The sequence below is a fragment of the Macrosteles quadrilineatus genome, unplaced genomic scaffold (genome assembly GCF_028750875.1).
Source record: "Macrosteles quadrilineatus isolate MER2022 unplaced genomic scaffold, UCM_ALF_1.0 Scaffold_2__2_contigs__length_208266976, whole genome shotgun sequence".
NCBI lineage: Eukaryota > Metazoa > Arthropoda > Insecta > Hemiptera > Cicadellidae > Macrosteles > Macrosteles quadrilineatus.
Genome location: NW_026542595.1, coordinates 187,445,760 through 187,457,813, shown reverse-complemented (window position 1 = coordinate 187,457,813; position 12,054 = coordinate 187,445,760).

Sequence of the window (12,054 nt, the reverse complement as noted above, 5' to 3'; positions counted from 1 at the left end):
TGTTCGACCAAAGAGACTATTATTTAACAATTTATAAAAGTCTTTTTCAAAATCATTTTTAGCACATTTGCGTTTTTCAATATTAAAATTAATATAGGGTGCAAGCCATTTGGACTGTCTAAATTTTAAAATTCTATGGTATTTTGTAGCAACTAAACCCAATTCCTCATATTTTTGTAATGCTTTATAATGTAAAATATATTTAGTTTTGTCATTTAAATTAGGTATTAATTTGCCATTCATTTTCTCAGGTGCTAATGGATAGTCATTATGTAAATCGTGTAAGCTTTTATCATATTTTAAATCAACTTCTAAAATATATCCAAACTCATCATTTTGATTGTTTTTGTAGTCTATCTCATTTGTCCAACGAAATCCATCCACGGGTAGTGTCTCACACATAGCTGTGGAGTATAGCGAGTTACAATCTAAATATATTAAATACACACTTTCTTGATTGGGATCATAATGTTCGCCCATATATCTATTATTGGCTTTAGCGTAACGTGTGGAAATCATACTGACTCCTCCTCTGATTGCACTTTCTATGAACAAATGCATGTCAATATCTTGAAATAATTGTAATTTTATACCAGTCATTCTAAGACAGGCTTCCCATGTTAGTCCTGGAAGTGAATACATATGTACGGGGTCAAGTTTGTAATCTTTTAAACACAGGTCTCTAAATGTCTCAAACACATCAGCCAGTAGCAATACATCTGTTTTAAGATATAAATCATGATATTCTTGTAAATTGTTTATATTAAAATGGGTCCAGACATGTTTTGCATGTTCATATTCGATGGGAGAGATATGTTCTTTAGTTAAAGTACTGTAAAAATTTTCAATTGGAGGTAGAGACTCTGCAAACTTATCTGGTCCTGTCATGTATTCATAAGGAAATACGCCTTTACGTTGTAGTAGTGGATTGTCTATGAATCTAAATGTATTTAAATTGGAAGCTAATTTGTATAATGGAAGGGACAGAAAGTTATAGGAATCTAAAAATACTAAATCATCAACAGAGAATGAAATGTACTTTTCCATATCTTTGGCTATGCAATTTAATTTACGATTATATTTTCCCAAGTGTTGCATTATTAAATGTCCATCGTAATTTTTCAAGTTATGGAAGAATACTGGTATTTTCTTTGTTACTTTATAGTTTAAATTACAATCATTGTGGGCAGCTCCACGGTATTGGCCATTTGAATGACAATGTTCTCGTACCCTATCAAAATATAGGGGCTTTTCGCAAATGTGACAATGTGTTGAGTTTTGGAAAGATGCCTCTTGCTCAGGAGTCATTACAAGGGGGATATATATTGCCAATTGATTTTTAATGAAGTCATAAGTCTCAAACAACCTTTCGAAAAACACATCCATAACATTTTCGCCACTATATAACTCTTCAGAAATAATCTTAGAATCTTTTACTACGACAAATGCAAATCCAGATGGAGTATGGTTGTTAGAGTTTATAAAGCACTCAAAATCAGCATAAATTACAAATGGGGCTTTAAGTTGATATTTATAATTTTTAAATTGTAATGTATCTTGTTTAGACATTTCCACTCGTTGGACATCAAAGTTTTTACAATATGTTATATGACACTCCAATTTATCTTTGGTGTAAAAATGTTGTAAACAAAACTTGCAAAAATGCTTTTTACTGTTATCTTTTGTTGACCGTAGCATTAACCTATTAAAATCACGAATTAAACAGTAATGTGATTTACGACCTTGTTGTAATAATAATAGATCTATATGAGTGTTACTATTCAGTTTGGTTCTTCTTAATGGATATATAAATTTTTGGTCTTCAACTCCAAATACATTAACACTTATATTATTCTTTCTTTCAAATTGATCTATGTCAGATATTTTTACGGGATATTTTATATTTGTCATGTTCAACTTACCTACGTAGGGTGCATAGTTAGAGACTCTATTAGCATGTTTAGCATTCCTTGGATGTAAAGCTGCTAAAATTGACCAAAGGAAGCATTTATTATCAACATTCTTTATATTTAAAACTGCTTTTGTCAATTTAATACTTTTTGGTGTGGGAATGTATGACTTTGGAGTTAGGGGCTTATACTTGTAAACGTGCAACTGCCAATATTTAGTATGGTCATAAATCCATCCACTGCCTTCGGCTTGATATTTGTGTATGGAAGCGTCAATCTTTAAAAGGGCATTTTCAATTTGAGGCTTTAAATCTCTCTTCTCAATGGTTAAGGTAGTAAGGCTTCTAAAATCTGCAATACATTCTTTCTCATTAACTAATTTTCCATTTTGATCTATTGTATATTTTATAAATTTGATTCTCCTTACTAAAGTCCATTTTATTGGTAGAGGACAAGACTGAAGAGTACTTTTAAGTTCAGTTTTAATCGATTCACCAACAAATTTAATCATTGTATATGGACATTTGTTACAAGAATTTACATGTCTTTTAAAATGACCAACAACATTTCTTTTACAGAAATTACAAGTCTTATGAGTTTGTAATATATGAGATTTTAGAGCCATGTTATTATCACAGATTATATCACAAACTTTGCACAGTTTCACCTTCATTTTATGTATTACCTTGTAGTGGCGAATCAGGTTGCTTTTTTTGGAGAGCAATGCAAAACAATGTTGACATGTAGTCTTCATTTTTATATATGTAATTAAAAAATAGGTTGGAATCTTCTATATAGTAGAAATTACATTTTGACAATTTCAATTAATGAGAAATAATAATTTGAATTAGAATTTTATATTTTAATATTCAAAACAATTTCATACAATAAGATTTGGCAATTGTAATTTTCTAAATCAAAACTAAATCCAAAAACTTAAATAAAAAATACTTTTTAGCAATTCAGATTGCTGAGTCTACATATATACAGAGTGAGTGTTACCTATTTTAAAGGAGACTTGACAAAATTATATAGTGAATATAATTCGGCTAAGTTTTTAAATAATAACTTGTGCACACTTTTGACTCAAAGTCCCCCGGTGCATGAAGTTTGGCTAAGTTTTTAAATAATAACTTGTGCACACTTTTGACTCAAAGTCCCCCCCCCCCCGTGAGTGAATTTGGCTAAGTTTTTAAATAATAACTTGTACACATTTTGAATCAAAGTCCCCCGGTGAGTGAAGTTTGGCTAAGTTTTGAAATAATAACTTGTGCAAACTTTTGACTCAAAGTCCCCCCGTGAGTGAATTTGGCTAAGTTTTTAAAAATAGACTTATATACATTTTAAGTTCCTTAGTGACTGTTCAAAATACTCTAAGTGTTTAAAAATAGATTTATATACATTTTAAGTTCCTTGGTGACTGTTCAAAATACTCTAAGTGTTTAAAAATAGACTTATATACATTTTTTACAAGTTCCTTAGTGACTCAATTCAGCTAAGTTTTTAAAAATGGACTCGGGAAATTAGCTACACTCCTAAGTTAAAAGAAATACAGAGTACGAGTACAAGCATCAATTACGTCACCAATTGATCCCATGACCCGACACGCGACAACATATTACAATAGTCTAGCTTAGATGTCAAAGACTTACCAAAACAAGAAGATCCAGGTGGAAGAGTGAGTGATGATTCCATAGAATGCCCCCCTTATATACCACAAAATTGTCTAAATTAATTTAGAACTTAACAATGGAAATTGAACAAACTGAAATTGAACAATTGAATAATTGAGGTCAATCAATCAAACATATTTGGTAATTGTCTAAACCTGCCCCAGACAGACTGGCGCCAGACAGACAGAGAATGTTGACAATTGGTTTTGATTGGGGTCATTAGGTTACACTCACAGTCATTCATTTGAGTCGGGCATAGTTTACGCATAGCCATAAGCGTGCCCGAGTTCACACACAAACCTCGCATGATTTTGAGAATATACATAGGAATGGATGTGGATTTGAAATTTTAATGGAGTTTGAACATTTGTATGGGCTTGTATTGGACGAGAGCCGGGTGGCCAAAAAAAATGAGCCATATTCCAGACGTGTTTTTTAGTATTAAAAAAGTAGAAAGTTTATATAGGGGTGTATAGGTCGAGAGCTGGGTCTTTAAAAAAGTGGCCAAAAAAATGAGCCACTAATTTTTCTCATTTTTCCCCTATAAAAAGTGCCCTAAAAGTGCCTCTAAAACGCCGAAAGTGAGGTAAAACCATCATATTATATCTACTGACAACTACAAACTACGATAAATAAATATTGTTTCTGTATAAAAAAAATATTTAAATGAAACTGTTCCAAACCAACCTAACAAAACTAACCGAACTTGCTGTAACATTTAAAAATGCCGTTTAATATTCCCCACCTGCCTTTCCTGTAATCAAACGGAATTTTTAAAATGGTACAGCAAGTTTGGTTGGTTATGTTAGGTTAGCTTAGAACAGTTTTAATCCATAATAGACTTGATTTTAGCCTAAACAAGATAATTGTCAATTTGTAATGGATCGTAAAGGGAAAGAAAAATATCGATATATCGATTGAAAATCATCGATAATAATGAATGTTCCCTTTAACTGGAAAGTACCGAAAGTACTTGTTAAGTCAGACCTTCCTTAAATAGTATTTGTTTGAATCCACTGATTGGTAAAATTATTCTTAGAACGTCATATGCGGTTGTCTTTCCTGTTTTTCGTTAGCTGATTGCAAAAACTACATTTTAGAGGCAACTTTTTACGACGTCTGTTCGTAATTTTAAGTCTCAATCTGAGACCAACGCAATGTTCCTTCCTTCATCTACTTTTATTCTGGCCAATTCTGATCCCTTTGGAATGATTAGTTTCATCATCGTAGGCTATTCAAAATTATTTTGAAAGAAAGATAATCTTCTCGCTAATTATGAATCGCAATCTATGGTTAGATTTTTGTGGTATCAGTTTTCAAACCACTATTGAAGTCCCCTGTCAATAAGTGTATAGAGTAAAAGAAATAAGAAGTTTTCTGAAAATTTTACACAAAATGTTCTATTGTGTATGTTAATTACTGTATTTCATTTGTCACGTTTGATACAGACCAAGAAGAGAAAAAACACCCAGATCACAGCATAGCTAAAGGAGAAAGATTCTCGAACTAATAAAGTTTGTATGCAACTTTTAAGGTCTAGGATCAGCTCTGGAAGTCTGAACATGCCAATCAGCAAGCAAAGGTTCCTAAAACGCAATAGCTGTCTTAATGGATGTTGATGGACAGCCGCTGTCGGTCCCGTTGAATTTATGTGTACGGCCTTCTACAAACCCCTAAGACACCCTTAGTAATATACGTATAACACATGTACACATACTGGTCAACTGGCAAGAATAATCAACCAGGATTGAATCACGCCTAAGATAACCCTAATCACAGAATGTGATTTATATTTCGTCAGAATAGCAATATCCTTCACAAAGAATAGTTGTGGATGAAGTTAGGAATACTTGGGCTGTGAAAGGAGCTCGATGAGGACATTGATTTATGAACAACAAGGTTAATTAGTTGTGAAAAGGTGTATTATCTAACTAAAATATAAACTATGCCGTTGAATGCATTTCTATTATTGTTTAATTCACTTTTGATTCATAAAGAAGGTAACCATCGTTTTTCATATTCGGATGTAATGAATGAGTTCAAACCTAAAGCAGTGGGTAACGATGAAATTTCTATTGAAATGATTAAAACTGTCAGTCCGTATGCGATAAAAGCAATTACCCATCTGATAAATCTATCACTAGACAAGGGACAGTTTCCTAAGTCCTGGAAAATGAGTATTATCCGACCATTACCCAAACTTACAGCCCCAAGAAAAGTCGAAGACCTACTAGAACTACCTACTATTTAGCAGCCTCACCTTCTCTGACCATGTCACACATGCTTCGCAGCGCGCGTTAGGAAGGCTGAGAAGGCTGTACAGGTTTAGAAGTCTGCTGCCAGAATCTGCGAAGCTGCGCCTCATGCAGTCACTAGTCCTGTCGGTGTTTACATATTGTCTCCCTGCTTATGGAAACAGCATCTCTGGAGTAGACAAGACCCGAATGCAGAAACTGCAAAATTCAGCTATTCGCTTCATATTTTGCCTCAAAAAATTTGAACATATCTCTCCCTATAGAGCTGTAGCGGGGATGACAACAGTAGACACTGTTTGCAGGATCATGACGTGCTGCATGGTGCACAAGGCTCTTGTCTTACAGGAGCCACAGTACCTTCTTGAGAGGCTCTCTTTCCGGGAGGAGGTCTCTCAGTGCAGTACCCGCCATGGTGGTCTCCAGCTTCACTTTCCAAGAGTGAGGCTTGAGTTTGGAAGACGAAGCTTCTCGTACTTCGGTCCAAAACTGTACAACGACCTCCCCTCTGGCCTCAAAAAATATTCTTTATAATCATTTAGAGTTAAGATCAAAGAATTGTGCACTGATGGTTAATTATTGTTATTCATATTGTCTTGTTTCTGTTTTGTTATTGCTCTATTTATTTGTTGTTAGTTTTATATTGTTATCGACGAAAGTTGTTCTGAGAAGCAGTATTTGTACTGAGAAACGCTTGATAAATAAAGACATTTTTATTTATTTATTTATTTATATAAGATACTGAAATTTGATTGATGCGAAATATTAAAATTCCTTAAGGTAACACAACTGTGTTATTTGGCTATGAACTTCAATCCAACCCGAAAGTGAAACTCTGTCCAAGGCGTCCGTTTCGCTCTAATTACAAAACCTAATTACAACTACTTGTATAATTGCTACCACAAAAGGTTACAAGGATACTATTAGTTAATTCTACGATTCTGATTGTAAACAACCCTTAAGAGAAATTGCTCATACAATTTACCCTAACCAGATGAAAATAGTAAAGAACAAATTTATAATTATATATCAACTACAAACACTAACTAAACATCAAACTAAACACAAATCAAAATTGTCTTTGCTTATTTCTCACTTATGTTAGTTTAGGACCAGTATTTATGTTACTTACGAGAGTGAAGCTATTCACTTGCGAAAATTTGAATAATTTTATTGACGTGGCAAACCAAATTTTTACATTGAAATATAAATACGTAATATCGATGATACAGTAAACCTCAGGTGAAAATCTAACAACAATATTAAATTACATCATGTTTGGCTTGCACAGTAATAATAATAAAGTGTCCGAACACTCTATTCATCAATGTTATTTCAAGACCTTGTTTTTAAGTCAAAGTTTATGTATAACTAGTGCACCTGTTGCTCGAATTCGAGCAATTGCAAATTATTACGGGCGTTATTTCAAAACGAATAACAATCATAATTTCCGATGACTTAAAAGAATAAACTTAAAGATAATGTGTCACTCCACTACAGTTATCGTAACTGAAAACGAACTCACTCTGAAAACGAACGCTATTGTGTGTATCATACGTGTTGACTATGAACAGCTGTAATTATTACAAATTATTTGTCTGTTTCAGTAAACAAAATCATTTCTTCATAAAAATACATTGGGATTTTGATGGCCTGTGGGGCAAAGCCCGAGGACTTTTATTACATGAATTGGTGAAAGGGGGCATCTACACAAAAAATTCTTCATTTTGACACATCATTTGTAAAAATCCGTCCATTATTAACGGAGGAGTAGTGTTTCGTAGAAATCGCCTTCACGTATTATATATAAGGATGTTTTAATTAGTAGGGGATAGCAGGAACACATTATTATTTCCCTCTAATCACGATTTCTCCAGCCCTTGACAAGGCATTCAATTAGTTACGCAGGTCTCTCCTTTCATTATGAAAATCCTTGGGTTCCTGTCTGGTTTAGATGGAGAAAAGGCATCGGAAAGGCACTGAGTCTTTACAAAGTAAAACCTTTCTTCCTTTACCTTTCCGTTGCATTAAATAGATCTCTTCATATTTAAATCTCTATCACCAAGTGGATTCTTCCATTTTATATTGAAACTAATCCAACGGATATTAGCTCCTTTGTTTGATTAAGCTTTACATTGTATTTTATATTAAAAAAGTATATTTTAACCAAGAGTAAATTTATATCACTGTGGTTTATTTCTAGAGTATAACCTAATGCGTGGTTTATTTTTATACTTAAATAAAATTATTGAAACACGATCGTGCCTTCACAGTTGAATAGTTTTATATCCACGTTGTTAACAATTTACTTATATATAATTAATCGTTGTATGTTTATTCTAAAATTGCTATAGGATAATGTAAATATAGGCCATTAAGTGGTTGGTTTAATTGTATGTTTATTCGTCAAATTCTAATTCACTGCACGGCATTTCAAAAATTGACTCGTTTTATAAAGGAATAAATTACGATGCAAAAGATGTTCAACACTATCTTGATTGGGAATTGTTATTAAACCCGATTTTACGACGCAAAATACAAATTAAAGTAGAATTCTGCCATGGGGAAAGGGGTAAGGTATTACACCACAAATTTAGCTATCTTATGGATCTTACAAATGTTGCAAAAGAAATAGGGAATGCTAAGTACCTCTGGGGATGAACAGACCGCAGTTCATTCACAATGTATAATGGAACGTTGGCAAGTGAAACAGTCATAGGAATTAATTAGTGATAGCTAATGAAATCTTTAAATGGATTTGAAAATGCAATGCTATGTGACAATTAAAGAGAAAGATACCTTATCACCCACTAAATATTCCACTGTATTAAAACCATATCAATATAGAAGATGCAAAGTCCTGAGAAAGCTAAATATTAACAATGCTCTCTTGCCCATATTTCAAGATATAATTTTCTTGGAATAAATCTCCGTAGAAAGTTATAAAGAAGTTTCCCCTTGTATTGACCAAATTACTTTCAAGTCCCGCTCTCACTCCTGGAAGTTAAAACTTGTCTCAAGTTTGCCACTTCTTACTTCATAGTGGTTTTGGATCCAAATCTTTCAAAGAACTTTAAAATGTGCCCATTCTTTTATTTTCTTAGTAAGTGTACGCAGCGAATGTATAAATTAAGTTAAATTTCACTGTTGACGTTTTCCTTACAGAAAGCTAAAAATCTAAGAAACGTAGGAACTCACATGATGAAAAGTGGCTAAGTAGTAATATGTTTAGGGGACTAATCTGTTTAAAATATTAACTGGTTTAGTGAAAAAAGCTTTAATTGTGGAAGTACTGTAATCCATTCCAGACAGACCTTGTACCTTTTTACAAATAATTTCCTGAAATTAGAGTGTTGAAAGGTCATGCGTTATCTTAAGTGTATGGAAAGCTTTGAGTTAAAATGGGCCCTAAATTCCTACTTATTGGCGTATAAGTAATATTCATTCTTGACTACTGTGGTTAAATTATACATACTTCAGTTATTAGTAAACGAACAATGTTGTTTTTTTTTTTTTTTTTAGAGTGGACAGTCATGTATATTTATGATGAAATTGCAAAATATGATAAATTTAAAAGTTTGTAATGATTAAAAACAATGTTTTCATACTATAAGAGAGGAAGTGAGAAGGATATGAATAAAATATGAGTGGAAACTTTAGTTTTACATCTCCTACAAACTTATAACGAATCCACACTTTTAACTGCGCAAGTTGTTTAGAGTTTTAATTTTTTTGTGTTTTAAACTTTACCGTCTACTTTTAACTGTACCTTTTTATGATAAGTATAACAAGTGACGTATGAAACTCGTAGATTATTAAGTTTTTCTCAATCTATTACACCTTATTCTCCAACTATTTCAAACCAAGCTATGTATTTAAATGGGATGAAACGTGGATGGCAAAAAAATTAAAAGTTTTTAATTAGTATCTGGAACATTACTATTGTTTGCTAAACTAATAAAGGTGAGTGTAATTGGAACTGTATAATATACAGTTCCAATTACACTCACCATAATATACAGTGTATATTACGCCAGGCAAAACTACCTCGTGTGTACCTTCATCTATTAATCATTGCCAATAATTAATCGTTTCTGTCAATAAGTTATTTTTCGATAATACTTCACTGAGCTTAATTTCTTTAATGTTATCCCAAAAATCTAAATCACACTACTTCATTTGCCACAACTAACATGCTATCTTTAAGAAATATTTTATTCTAAATTTGGAACCACGTTTTCTTTATTAGTTATAAACGGGATTTAATAATTATAAAAAATATCACATACAGTTTCATCAAATTAACATTATTTCATGTAAAAGAATTTGTTGTATTGAGGAGAATTTCACCTCGAATCGTTTCCTTAATTTATAATTTCCTTATATACTTATAGTGACCATGATAAATACGTTTTATGAGACACCACTACCTAAGCGTATACTTATCTTTTACCCATTTGACTCCAATTTAATTTAACAATTCGTAATATATGATTGTAAATGTAAGGAAAATCAAGCAACATATTTTATATGTTCTTGTTGAAGTAAATGTATACGCGCAGTGCAGGTAAAATGGCCAAGTTATTTTTACGACAACCGCAAACATCATGCATATTAAGTAAGTATTTGGACCTCGGTCTTCCACTGACAAAGTAAACACTCTTTCTGACTGACATTCCTTGCAGTTAGATTTTCCATCCATAAAGTCCATTCCCATAATAATTAAATGGAAAATCAATTATGCCATAGAGGCTAGCAGGATTCAGCAATGATGTGTAAGTAGTTGTTTATGCATTTTATTATTGTTGGCTAGTAGGTATGAAAGATAAAACTTGGTCTCCTAATGAAGAGGTTAAATAAAAATCTCCCTATCATGTGCTTAGGCTAATTATTTACCAACGATGAATACAGTTACGATATGATAAATAAAATAGTAAAGGAATAAATATACAATCAACCAAACAAGATGTAAATGCTCCAAACTTAGGTCAAGTTTTTAACTTTATGTTGTTTCTAGTAGGTTAAACATGTCTTTTACGTACATATCCTTTATTTCAGTTTAAAATAAGTTTGCGATTTTCTTGTGTTGCTATTAACTAACGAATGTATTCAGTAACATATTACGGTTGGTGGGGAACAGTAATAAGTTATATAACTAAAAATGTTTAGGAAGTAAAAGATTTGCGAAACGCAATTTTTCATGCTAGAATTGGCTTAGAAGTCAACTAAAATAGTTTAGCCCTTAAAGGAAACAAGAACTCATAAATATATTTTTCCAAAAATGTTCCCCAAGTGCCGTGATAAGCTGCCGGCCATATTGTAGGGTCTGAATTATACAGTGACCACCCAAAGCCACTCCGGAAAGTAAAGTGTTAAATCACTGACTTGGCTTTTCATGCCTCTTATCCTTTGTATGTTAGGATCCCTTTAAATGTAAATCTTTCTCTCTTTTATCGCACTCACAAGCAAACTATGATAAACTACAATAAATGGTAAGATATTTTTTTAAGATATGATTTTTGTGCTAAAATTAGAATTAAAAAAACAATCCTGCAACTCGTAGATAATACAATTTGTAATGTGCTTTCTGGAATATTTTCAGAATCTTTACAAAAAAATATCTTATTTTATTAGGCCTACGTAAAATTATAGACAATTTTTTTTAGATTTGACTATTCAAAAAGCCGAACTGTGTAAATATTTCATGCTAGGCTTTTAATAGTATATTATAACAAATCTGTGAACTCTTTAATATTTTTCCACTGTAGACGTTTTTAAAACGAACTAAAAATACAAACAAATAAATTACAATAGAATAGTTTTAACACTGCTAAATTTTAATATGAAAGGACAAAACAATAAATTTTAAGAATTGTTTATTTACTAAAACATGCGGATATTTACCCTATGAAATATTAACCTATAATGGTAATTGTATATAATTTGGCAGTCACATCTAGTTATTGATACACATAGTTAGTGATTTGTAACATGTACGAGGTACGGTGTAAACAAATTAATAAAGAGAAACCAATGATGGAAAACAAACAGTAATTTTCCAAATTTGTTTCAACGTATTATTAGTAAAAATTTAACATGGTAAAAATAAATCACATATTCAATGATTTTGATTTCATGTCTCTCCCAGTTCCTAACTGGGTTTTCCCATACTTCACAACCACTTACATATTTTCAGCTCAAACCTCTTTCCAATCTCAT